Here is a 13,033-nt window from a genome sequence, read left to right on the forward strand (position 1 = left end):
TTTATTGGTTCTGCTTGGCTGGCTGCCTGATAAATACAGGTTTTCCCTTTCCCACCTGCCAGTCTAGGGACCTGAAAAGCCGTAGAGCATGCTGTGGCTGGGAGGAGGAAGGAGAAATGTTGAAGATGGCTGTAAAAGACCTGAAAGCATTTGGTGTCTGCTTGTGCTGGAGTTTATGTGAGGGTCTGGCAGCATTGCTGGGGCTGAGGTGGGATGGTGTGTGCATGCATCATTTCAGTGGGAGGGAACTGGGATCTAGGAAACTGGTCTCTTGGCAGCCAGACTTCATGACTTCTGCTGCTCACAGAGCTATGTTTATTAGTCTGGGGGTTTGTGGCACTGTAAATTTACACAAGGCTTTACTGAGACAATGGTTAGATGTCTTGCCTGCTCTAGAGAATCAGCACACCCCAGAAGTGCATGTCTGGTGGCTTCAACAGCTGAAGTCTTGGTGTCACACAAGTGACTGGATTCTTCCGTTTGCTGTTAATTGCCATTTAGATACAATGCTTGTGTAAATATTCCAGTGCTTAAGGTATCTATCTTCACAGCACCGATAGCCTTTCTCTTTAGCTTCCTTTTCTCCTTGTCCTTTTTGCGATTTCTCTTCCATCTTTCCACTGTCATTTCCCTTTCAGATCTGCTTACAGAAACTATGTAGGCTGAACGAGCAGCACTGCAGTCAGTACAGATGGTTGTCTGTCTTTACTCCTCCTCTTGCTGACACGCCTGTCAGTGCACACACCTTCCAGTCCACAGGCATACAGGAAGGCAAGCATCTATATGTCAGACTTGCCTCTTTAAATTCTGTGCGGAAGGTTGCATGGCAAGAAGACTAGAGGACAAAAACATCTGTGAATACCACCACAAGCGCCACTGAACTTTTCAGGGTCACTTCAGAAGCTTTATAATGTCTCACAAATGAATGAACAGTTTTTATGCTACAGATAATTTGGTCAACTAGTCATTATTTCACCTAACCTACTCAGAAAAATTTTCCTTTTGAAAAAAAATTCCTGGTGAAGTGTTTATAAATAACAGCTTTCAAGCAAAACCTGCTGGGCAATTTTCTGTTTCCAGTTGTTTGATGAAAACCCAAGTTATTCTAAGAAATTAGCCTTTCCACATGAAAGACATCATTTTAAAAAACAGTCCATCCTTCTGCTTCAGAAAACCTTACTGGTCTATTTGCAACCAGCTCTAAAGTAAATCTTATAACCAGTCTGAGAGGCACTTTTTTTTTTAAGTGAGGTGCTGAACTTCAACTCTGCTGCTGATAAAGCTCAGAAGGAAAAGCTGTTAAAAATTACAGCTCTTAGAGAAAGCCAGTGAAGAAAGAAGTTGTGTTTGAAATGAAAAAGACCTGAGATACCGCCTGCACACTAAAGCCGTGTCTTCCAGGGAACCACCTCTTTCCCTGGCCACCTTTGTTTGTGTCACCTGCCTTCAGGCAGCACCTTGGTGGCAGTCTGGAGATCAGATTTTTATGTTGACATGCTGAAGCATTTTTTTCTCACTTTTTCAGTCTGTAGTGGTAAAAATTATTTTTTCTTTTTTCCCCTTCCCCTTTCTGTAAAAAAGGGGAGGAAAAAAGTCAGTCACATCATGTTTTCTTGCATTACCATTGCTAGTCATGCAAAATAATGCCTTTGCCTAATCCTAGCATTTTAGAGGACTTTAGAAGGAAAGTAAAAGTCAGATATTTATATCTTTTTTTCAGTTTCTCTTAAAAATTAATTGGCCGTTGAGTCAGATGCCTTCCCCCCCTCCACACCCCCCACCCCCCTTATGCTGTTCTTGGTCAAAGACACTCCCAGGGTCAGAAATGCTTTTTGATTAATTTTTTGCATGGACATCAATTCATCATCATAATAAACTATATTCCTCTATGGGCTTTCTTTCCCCCTAAAATATTTTCTAGGGAATATGCTTTTCACTATGTTTTTAAAAGCCAGCCAGTTCCTGAGATAGTTAATTAAAAAAACAAAAGTCAAGGCTCCATAGAAGACCTGTTTGTTATTCCATGGTCATTAATATTGTATCTGTTTGAGAAGCATATGTAAGAAAAAACACTGAAGAAAGTCATAGCAAGCAAGCCAAACCAACAGCTTCAGTATCATCTGGTGAATGGCAAAAAGCTTTATTTTTAATTTTCCACTGGTTTCAGTTAGTTATTTATCATTACCATCCTCAGCTATTAAAGAAAAAAAGATAAAAAGCTTTGATAATATTTTCTGGTTTTGGTGTAACTACTGCCAAAGGTTCAGTGAGTGAGTAATTTTTTTTGAACAGGTGTTTTGAACAAACCAGCTTCAAAATCCATCTTTGGAGTCCGTCAACTCTTTTTGGTCCTTTCAAGTAAAGGTGTTAGAAAAGTACTGTTTTACTGTTCTGTCCTTAGTTTACAGATGTTAAAAATGAAAATAGCTAAAATAATTCAAAATCAAAACAATTTTAAATGTTTTGTTCAAAACTGGTTAGCACATCTTTGAAGTTGTCATCTTCTTTACCAAAAAACCCCCAAAAGGTCTAGGAGCCCTTTCCTTATCATTAACTGTCTAAATTGTTAGAAGATTGTACAAACCTAGGAAAACCATGCATGTCTGAGTAGGACATACATCTTTACTCATTTGAGTAGGCATGATATAAAATCTGCATTTTGGGGTTGTGTGTTTTCATTCTTCTTTATTTCTTCAGTGCTTATGCTAGTTACTGAAATGGAGAGAGTTTTCTGTTAAGTGCCCTTTACCAACATGAAAATTTGGCTGTTAACTTGATGAGATCTTGGGAAATGAAAAGGGAATTTAATTCCAAATTTTTGGTTCTTTTTAGGCTTTCACCTTATCAGTCTTGAGCCAACAGAGTGTGCATTGTCTGACCTCTGTTTTGGACTGACTTCTCAAGTTAGAAAATAATAAATTAAAAACACTGATTCCTGACTTGCTATGCAAATATTTCCTGTATCAACCCCACAGCTGCATCCTCCAGCTTTTGGTAGGGAGTAGATATAAAACAATAATGACAGGTTTCTTTAAATTTTTTTGCCTTTTTATGGTTACTATTATGGTTTAGTATGTCTCTGTTCTGAATTAGAGCCAGAGGGAGGAGGATTCTCTGCTTAAAAAGCACTAGCAAGATCTATGCATAGATCTATATTTGATATCAGTCCCCCTCTCAGCTCTTCTAGACAATTTTATTTTTGACATAGTAACCCTAACAAATGCTTATCTTGGCAAGTGAGTGGTGAATAATTGTACTGTAATGCAAGTGCTTTTGCATCATAAACTAGTATGCAATAGTGTAAGCAATGACTTACAATTAAATAAAAAACTTCTGAGGACCAAGCTTGCAGGTATACTATGGAGTTACTGAAAGAAACCATCTGATTTCACACTATCTACTTGACAATGTAATTTTTTTTTCAAGGTAATGTATTTCAGAGGCTGTAGTTTCATTCACCATGCCAATGTTAATGGAACGGTTCTCTCACCTCTTTAGATGAATGATGGCAATGGTGGTGGGACACATGGCTTCAGTTTTTACTAAAATGAAAGAAGTTTTGCCAAGAAGCTAGCAGGGGAAAAACCTTCTGAGCAGAATCAATCTACTTGCAAAAGAAATATTTCTGCAGTAAAGTCTTTACAGCTTGCTTGATTTTTGAGTACTTTAAAAAACATTCAGAACTGATGAAGCTAATTTATTTTCTCATTCACTTCTGCACTCACATCCTGCAAAAGCCTGGGGTTTGCCTCTCGTCTTTGCTCCACCTGACAGGTGTCATCTTATCTTGGGTTTTAGCCGTTAGAGGCTGGCCTCAGGAGTTTGGGCTGTGAGGCTCTTCCAGTGCTGTGGGTGGCTGTGAGCAGAGATAGTGCTCCTTGGTTACTTGTGTGCAGAGAACAGCCTCATATCTGTCTGGAAAGCTGAAAAGCTCTCAGTAGTCTTACATGAAAAATTTTGTGGCAGTGCTAGTAGAACATTATTCCCTTTATTTTAGAACTCATGTCCATGTATTCTTTCTCTTTGATGTCTGAAATTGCAGGTAATGCAGGTATCCAGCCTCCCATCACTCAGCCTTTGAAGTTCTAGAAGAACAGAAAAAAGAAAGTAAATACAAAACAGAGCAAAGACTCAAGGTGAGGGGAAGAAGAAAACTTCATGACTTCTGCTCTGAAGTCAACATTTTAACATTATGTATTGAGAAAGACCCTAGAAATATCTTTTCTTATCACTACTTCATACTTGAATCCCAGATCAATGTAAACCAGACTTTTTTTCTTCACAGATGATAGGTATTATCACTTACAGCCTCACATGGCTACTCCCAAGATGGGAAACCTTGGAGCAATATATACAAGTAGTTTTTATTTGCTTGCATTTTCAGTTAACGGAACGAAAATTTTAAGTGCCAGTGACTTTCACACTCATAATTGGCTTTTTATTCCCCATTGCAGAGGGACGAACTCTCATTGAGAATACCTGTGGCTGTGCAAGGTATTAATCTCCTCCTTCCTTAGGACTTGATCTAATCTGGCAGAAATGAACCCCTTCACTGTAAAGAGTAGACTCAGGAGATGATGGGCCCTTCTGAAAGATCACAGCCCTTCCTGGCTTTTTGAGATCAAAGGGCTGGGAGAATGGGAAAACCCCTCCATGCTCAGTGTAAAAGGGTGACTTGTTTCTGCTTCAGCTGGAGTAAATCACAGATGGGTTGTTTGGAGTTATGTGCTTGTTTCAATGTATGCCAGATTTTACCAGTAATGTTAGTTGCTTTTTTTCAGTGGCTTCCTCAGAGCTGGTGAGGAAAGTATTTGCCACCAAGGTGTGCAATCAGCATCATGGTAGCCCTTAGGGTAGCAGGCATTTCTCAGTTTCCCTTGTCCCTGTGGCAGCTGCAGGAAGAAGTGAAATATGTGAAGTTACAGGCACCACGGCAAACAGGAGTGCTGCCCTCCTTACTTTGGTCAGTCACACTTGCCCTTGCATTTGACAACTATGAATTTTCAGTCTATGGAGGGAGAAAAATCCCTCCTTCGTAGTAAAATAGAATGACACAAAAGAAAATGACAGGCTAATTGAATTAACTCAAGGAGAGGTGCTCACCAGTCTTTGGCTTTTGCTCACTGAGATGTGGTCCCTGACAGCCTGGCTAAAGCTCTGTCCTGGGAGAAACTTTCTTTTGAGTCCCCTGTCCACAGCTTTGAAGGTCATAAAGGCAGAGCAATACGAAGGACTGCTCCATTTAGCATTGCCATTCCCCACCACTTTAAAACATGTTAATTTAGTTCTTTGGGCCATCTGATCATGCTATCAGTCCAGTTAGGGGAATGGGATGCTGCTGGTTCACCAGCCTTTAAAATAAGCTCTGTACCATAAATGCTTTCTTTTTATTCTTAAAATTGGTTTCCATGGTAACTCGGTCATGGGAAAAATTTTTTCGTTGATGAAAAGGAAGAAAATAATTTCCTTTTTAGAATTCCTCTGCTCATCCTAGTAAAATTTCCTTTTACTTGAACCCTATTGGGCTTTAGGGAATCAGGATTCTTGTCTCCATTCACCTTCACTAAGTGTGCCCTGGGTTTCACCCCCACAATTTCCCTCTCCCACTTCTTTCTGTCTTCTGAGTTGAAATTGGCAACTTTTGCTTCAGGGATAAAAATCTGGGAAGTTTGTGCTGAAGAATTCCTTGGCGTGTGGCTTCCATCTTACCTTTTGGCTAAAGCTTCTCGAATCATACCAAATTTTTATCAAAACAGAATAACTTTTCTGGTGTGCTCTCTGCAACAGGTTTGGGAGGTAGTGTAATGGCAGGATGATGCAGGATATTGTGTTTCTGGCCTTTCCCTCGTTGCTGATGTCTTCCTACGCCTCAGCTCCAGGACATGTTTCAGCTGGAGCACTTGATGCCAAGACAGAGTCTTGCTGTACACTGTGGAGCTTCACTCAAGGAAAACTTATGATTGCTCAGAGATTAGTCATGCAAAGAGTCTCTGCGAACAAGCCTTGAATGCTACGTGGTTTGTAATGTCTTGTTGCAGAAACAGCTGTTGTGTGTCGAAATAAGACGTGAGACGCAGCTTTAGCTTGCCATGGAGAAAAGTAACACACTCTGCAGCATCAGAAGTCTTCAAGACTGAAGATGTTTTGATGAAAATTGTGCTTCCATCAAATGCAACTTTAAGGGCAATTGTATTGCAGTCTAACCTCTGAAAGGAACCAGCCTGAGCATATCTTTTCATGAGCATTATAAACCATATTGCTTTTTTTTTCTTCTTTAAATTAACTATTTTTTTTACTTACACCTCGACTTTACCTGTGAGCTAAGAGATCTTCCCTCACAGTGCAGTTTCTCCAGGTGAAGCTTTCCTGGCATACTTTAGCACAATAGGGTCTCTTTTGCTTCCAGCTCCTCAGCAGGTTATTGAGTGTTTTTCAGCATCTGCCTTGACATCCCCAGGGATTCAGAGTACAGCTCTGCTAAATGCCGTGCAAGGCACTTGTGCATCTCTGTCTCTTCAGAGGTTTTCATGAGATGAAGTTCTACTGAAACCACTGGGAGACTACAAATCTGAGTTAGTCTCAGGTCTCTTCCCTAGGGTAGCTAGAAGTCGAGTAAGTAAGGGAGATTTTGTGAGGCTTTTTTCACTTAAGCTTTCTGTTGCCAAAGACAGCAGGATTGTAAATCATTCTTTACTGCAGGAGCAATTGAGCCTGGTTCTGAATACAGCAATAATATGCAAACTAGATGAAGGTCATTTTGCTTACTACTGTTACCAGAGCCCAGAATACCTTGGATAGGACCTGGAGTCTCAACAGAGACTGGCAGTAAAGCAGATAATTCTTTTGAAATTGATGGAAGTCTCAGGTCCCTTTTCAGTTTGAGAATCGGTCTCATCAGCTTTCCGTCCTTTTGAAGGATGGATGCATTATCTTCAACTATTTAAACCAGAATTTTTTCCCTCTTGTTTCCTTGTGTGGAATAGGAGGGTTTCCTAGGAGAGTTAGAGGTCAATTTGCACTCTTTTTCCTTGAGACAGTTGCACCAAGCATCCTGTTTTCTTTTCACATGTTGGTCATGCTAAATAGAATGAAAAATCTTTTGAATTTTTCCAAAATAGATGGAATTGAGATGCTTAAGATTTGTATAAAGCAAAGAAAGAGAGCCTAGCTCTCTTGCTGAAGAGTCATGAGTTGGCATAAAACCTAGATGTGTCCCTTTGCAGGTTGAGCGTTACAATATGTCCATGCAAGCTCAGGTTGCTATGCATCATATGGAATATAGGATTCTGGTATTTTCGTTGCTGGTTACTTAGACAAAAAATTGACCTTTTAGAAATATCAGCCTGTCCTCCTTGCTATTGTATGACATATTAGAATATAAATATATAAATAATTTTATAATATTTTCTCCTATGCCTTTTTTGATTTTCAGTTTCATGTGTTTTCTGTTAAGATGATTACCTAATGAAGGCATTTAATTGTTTTTGATCATTCATAATTGTATGGCTACAGATAAATCCAAGTAGTGAGGCACCAATTCAGAAGTCTTCATTGAGTAGTGATCTACTTCTTTCTATGCTCAATTAAGAGAAAATAAAATATGCTGCCAGACAATGTAATTCCTTTACATAGTATTTCTAGCTTGAACGGTAACATGCTTTTACATCCATATGATTTACCGTCCCTCTCTATCTGTCTAGTCCTCTAGTTCATGCTCTTCACACATGACAATTACCAAATGACAAATGTATTTTCAGGCTGAAACTTTCACTGTCTTGCTGTAGGAAAAGCAGTTATGTCCCTCCTCAGGGATCATGATAGGGATTAAATGGCCTCTTGAGATTCCTATACTAACAGTTTCTAGCACATCCATAAAAAAATATTATTAGCATCAGTTCTACATAATAATTCAAAATGTTTAACTTAATTGTATACAAGAAAAATAAAAGTCAGTTGGTAAGTTGTGGGTTTTTTTATTGTACTGATAAATGCACGCATATGTGCAAGACAGCAATCCTGTTCATGGACCCAAAGAATTTGGAGACTGAGAACAAGGTCCCGGAGTTTGCAGTGCTTCGACCTGAGAGCATGGGGTTGAAGAACCACTCTTCTATAGCACAGAGAGCAGGAGGGGCAGACATAGGCAGATGTTGGCCTTGGGGCATTTGGGCTTCTCCTCAGGGCAGATAATGGGCTTTGAGCAGCTGGATGGTGGTGCAGGCTGCTGGATAATGGCTGTGGGAAGTCAAAACTACCCCATGACATTTTATCCTGATTTTTTTCTTCCAGGACTTAGATGGAACTGCTAAACTGAGCCATGGTGGTGGTGGGCAAGGAAAAGGCAGGTGGATGTTCACCATCCCTGCAGAGCTCAGCACACAGCTCTAATAAGCCCGCCCCATACTTCAGGCTGTTTTCTTTGAACTTGATGCTCAATTTTAATAACTGAATGGATCTCAGTGTTGGAACAAAACCAAGAGTGACGAGGCCCTGAATGTCCCTCCGAGCTTCAGCAGCGGGTGCTCATCGGTGGCTGTGCACTTACCAGCCAGCTGCTGCGTGGCCAAAGGCCAGGGCAGAGGGGTAGGCACAGCATCCACCACCAGGGACTCGAGCCCCTCTGGGGCCTGCAATAGGAAGACGGGACATGCACCAGCGGGGCAGGCATGTGCGCAGCTGCAGGGGCCTGCCGCATTTCTAGGCAGCCTCCCTACGCCCGTCTTTCACCTACCTCCTCAAAAAATGAATTCACTCAAAAATAGTTTCACTGCAGGGATGTGCTAGAAATTTCCTTAGTTAAAAACAAACTGGTGTTTTTGTGACTTGCAGGGACTATATACCCAACTAGGGTTAAACAGAGCATGTGTTTTTTGCCTGCTTTTTTACATCTGGGAATAAGCTAGTAGCTTGTTAACAGTATTGAGCAAGTGAGAGAAGAAAAGTGGCATTAAACCCAACTCTGGCAAGGAGAAAAATCGAATGGAAAATATGCATTTTTAATATACCGCTGGGTAAGTATATAAGAGCAGAACAACATTTGTGGTAACCTGATATCCCTCAGGAATGAGGGAAAAGCTGACTGCTTGCTCCACTGAGCCAAAAAAATAAGAAAACATGTAAGTGCAAGTGTGTAGTCAGCAGCATAAGGAATAATGCTTCAGAAAGCTGAGAGCAAAGCTGAAGCATTGAATGTTAAAAGGTTAACACTTTTACATAGAAACACAACCTATTATTTGTAACGTATTTATTTGCATGATAGCCTTCAATATCCTAAAGAAAGTCCCGATCCTTCTGCATTTACACAGCCACCAGATGGCTGTTTTGGCAGGATTTGAGGAAATATTACATGTTAGCCATCTTCTGATTTCTTGCTGGAAACTAAACTTATTTTGGATGTAAACATGTAATTCATTAGAATAACCAAAATGTATTTCCTAGGCTGGATGCGTTGTTTTCAGAGGTTTAACATTTTGTCAAGCCCTTTAGAGCAACACCCCAGTTGCATTTCATTTGTGTGTCACCCAGCATATACAATAGGTTTGGAAAAGCAGCCCTGCGTGGCCTTTGGGCACTCGGCAGAGTATGTTTTCAACATGGCATGCAGAGAGTTAGGCACCCAGCTCCTGTGGCTGGTGGGATCCACACGGCTCCTCATCCAGACTGTGCTGGAGCTGTACTGGTTTGCGTCCAGCTGTGAGTGCTGTGCCCCTGGGAACAACTGGTGAGCAAAGGGCCATGGCCCCTGGGATGTTAGTACAGCAGACAAATGCATGTACATCCCTGAGGAAAGGGCAGAGGTGCCATGAGGTAAAGCCCTTTGAATCAAAAATTCGCTCCCGTAAGGAACTGAAAATACATGCAATTATTTGGAAGGAGGTTGTACAAGTGCCAGTGTCACCTTCAGAAGACAATGACAACAATTACAGTTGCAGGGAATTGCAGATGTTCTGTGAAAAGAAATGAGCCTAGAATTGTTTTCTGGGAAATAAAAAAGTCTTCAAAATGTCCAAATCATCTGATTTTTTTGCAATGCTTTTCTAGGTAATGTTTGAAAGTGGGTTAGAAAGTTGTATCTGAGCTGATCTCTGGCTCTAGGAATAAGAGAAAAGAAGTTGCTCTTTCAGCTTTTCCCAGGGTGGCCTGGGCCTCCCAGCTCCCTGATGTTCTCTGGGGTCCACCACATGGCAAGGTCTGCAGAGACTCCTCCTGAAATCAAACCATTTCAAGTGAGGGGGGTGCTGTGGCTTCTGTCCCAAGGCAAGGTGAGAGATCCCTACCTTTCCTCAGCTGAGCCATCTATGGGGTACCACTTGGCTGTAGGTCAGTGGGGTGGGAGCTTTGCCTATATTTTGTGCCCTTTGAGGAATGCTTATTTATAGTTGGGCACCCATGCCTGCCACCCCTGGAAGAAGCCTCCCATATTCACGTGTGACATTTGATTTCTGTGGCAGCGGAACTGGTACCCTGGAGAGGACCTCAGTACCCTGGATCTGCAAGAATCATGAGATACTCAACTCTTGCCTAGGATTTTACTTCTCTGTGCAATATAGGCACCCAGAAAGGACTATTGCTGATGCTGTGGGTTGAGCTCAGATCCTGTCATCCTTCACATTTCCATATCAGATAAGCCTGCCACCCACCCCACTGTTCTCTACACAGCCTAGGTGCAAGGCAGTGCCTCTCCTCATCCCCCATTAAAATCTGCCCTGATATCAGTAAAATCAAATGCCAATGCCTTGGAGTAGTCAGGGCAACTTTGTAATAGCAGTCCTTGTCCTCAGGGACAGATTTTTTTTTTTTCCTTTGTAATACTTTGGCTTTTGGTTTCCCTACAGGATTAGCTGGGGAAGGGCACTCAGCAAGAAACTGGTGACTGCAGCCACACAAGTTGCCTGGAAATAGGCAAGCCGCAAAGACATCATGCCTGGAGACGATGCCACCTCACAGCAGCTTTCACACTGCAGGCAGCGAGCCCTGCCCAGCTGGGAAGCCTGACCCACGCGTGCATCGTGATGCCCTGGCCCCAAGCTGGGCAGCAGCCAGCCCCCCCAGCTGCTCTGAGGGTGTAAAAAAAGAGGTGGCCTTAAGGCTGTGGCATGAAAAATCCCTGGTACTTCACAAACCATGCACATTACATTGTTTTTCTAGGTTACCTAAATTCCCCCCTCAGTTTCAGATGGAAGTGAAACTCTTAGTTGGCGTCAAAACTGGGGGGCATAATTTTGCATGGTGACATCTTTTCCTCGGATGGGTTATTCGATCAAGTAACTGCAACTTGCAGGTTTCCAGTTGCTCCCCTAACCGCCCTCTGGCCTGTACCACAAAGGAAATAAACACATTCAACTTATTTTTCTTAGAGGAGAACATCTGTGACCCATTAACGTTGGATCCTGGGCTGCAAAGCCAGCTTTGGAGCCAGGCCTGAAGCACAGCTTGGGCAAATCGGTCATTCACTTCTCTGGGAGTTTGGCATTACTGTTCTTGAATATTTTATCAGTATGTTTATTTTTGTTATAGTAGCACTTCAGGGCTTCAAAAAAGAGCTACAGCAATATTTTACTGTGTTTAAGTAAGCTTTTAACAGTAGTATTTCCAATTTGGATGTATTTTGAAGTCTTTCTTATTCCTGTGCTGTTTTTTCAGTGTCATCAGTGCATCTTCCTCTGTCAAATGCATCTGCACACACATGGAACTGCTGCATCCCTGACAGCTAAGGTTTTTTCTGGCATACTGCCATACTAAACTGATTCTGGTTGCTTTACACCTTTACCAGGTTTTAACCCTTTGGGCTAAAATTTCCCATGCCCATTATCTGCATCCAACTGGTTTATTTTCCTTACTTTTAGTTGCAGTGAAAAACAGCCTTGCTGGACTGAGGTTAAGTAAAACTACATTTTACCCCTATTAAAACCTTCTACAGCTATTGAAGTTGAAAATTAAACCACATGGTAACTCCGCTGTGGCTCACGCTGTCTCCTTTTCCGCTTCATTGAGCTTTGCCTGCAGCTGCGCCCCGATGAAATACCGTGGACTTACAAACAAGATGCAGCCCACGAGACACAATGCGGCTCTCCAAGTGCTGCCTTGGCACCGGAGTGCACCCAGCTTTTATTGAGAGTATTTGTCATGCTGTGAAACCCTGTTTTACTGTTCTATTTCTAAACCCACTCAGGCCCAATGGCTTTTCACAAAGCTGGTCTTTATTACACCTGTTTGCAACAGACTGTGCTTTCAATCTGCTTATGGGCATCATGTAGCTGACTTGATCCATAAAGTGCTCTTTTACATGGATCATTCCTATTTTTGCATGGGTTTCCCTCTCCTCATCATTCTTGCTGGTGGCTGAGGTGGCTGAGAGGCTGCTGCCTGTGGCTGAGCACTGGGAGTTTCACCGGGGAAGTCCTACGCGGCAGGAGCAGGGACTTTGTGCCACTGTAGCCTGAGGATGAGGGTGACCTTCATAGCTTGAGCGAGGTGCATGGGTAGGGTGGATGCTTATTTTGGGGACTCAGAAGGATGTTCTCTTCTCACCTTGAGATGTTACAGGCACAGTTTATCACTGTGGTTATACAAAAGAAATACCCTTGCTTAGAAATAGTGACAGGTTGTACATTCAGTGTGCCTTTTGGGAAATCACAGCTTCGCTGATGCCTGTTTTGCAGCTATTTCCCTCAGCACATAGATAGCATAGTTCTGCATTAAATGCTGCCTTTTGCTCCATCCAGGGGTGTGCAAACTGCTTACACCAGTGTGATGCCGCAGGATGGAGGAGTCATAGAAGCCGGATATCTCCTTGCGGCATGGCTGCTGCATTGCCACTTGTTTTTATTGTGTGCACTCCGGGTGTTGTTTTCTTATATTTGTAACAGCTTAGAAATGCACATAACAATGGTTTAGAAATCATTCCAGAGCAAGAGAATAAATATGCATGGGTACAAACCTCAAGGGCAGGAAAAAAATAACGATGCTTTTCTTCCCTTTGGTACGGGCGTGACCTTCAGTGATAGAAACTCAAACACACCCCCCCCCCCCC

This window comes from Athene cunicularia (genome assembly GCF_003259725.1).
Source record: "Athene cunicularia isolate RWA chromosome 4 unlocalized genomic scaffold, athCun1 chr4_part2, whole genome shotgun sequence".
NCBI classification, from domain to species: Eukaryota; Metazoa; Chordata; class Aves; order Strigiformes; family Strigidae; genus Athene; species Athene cunicularia.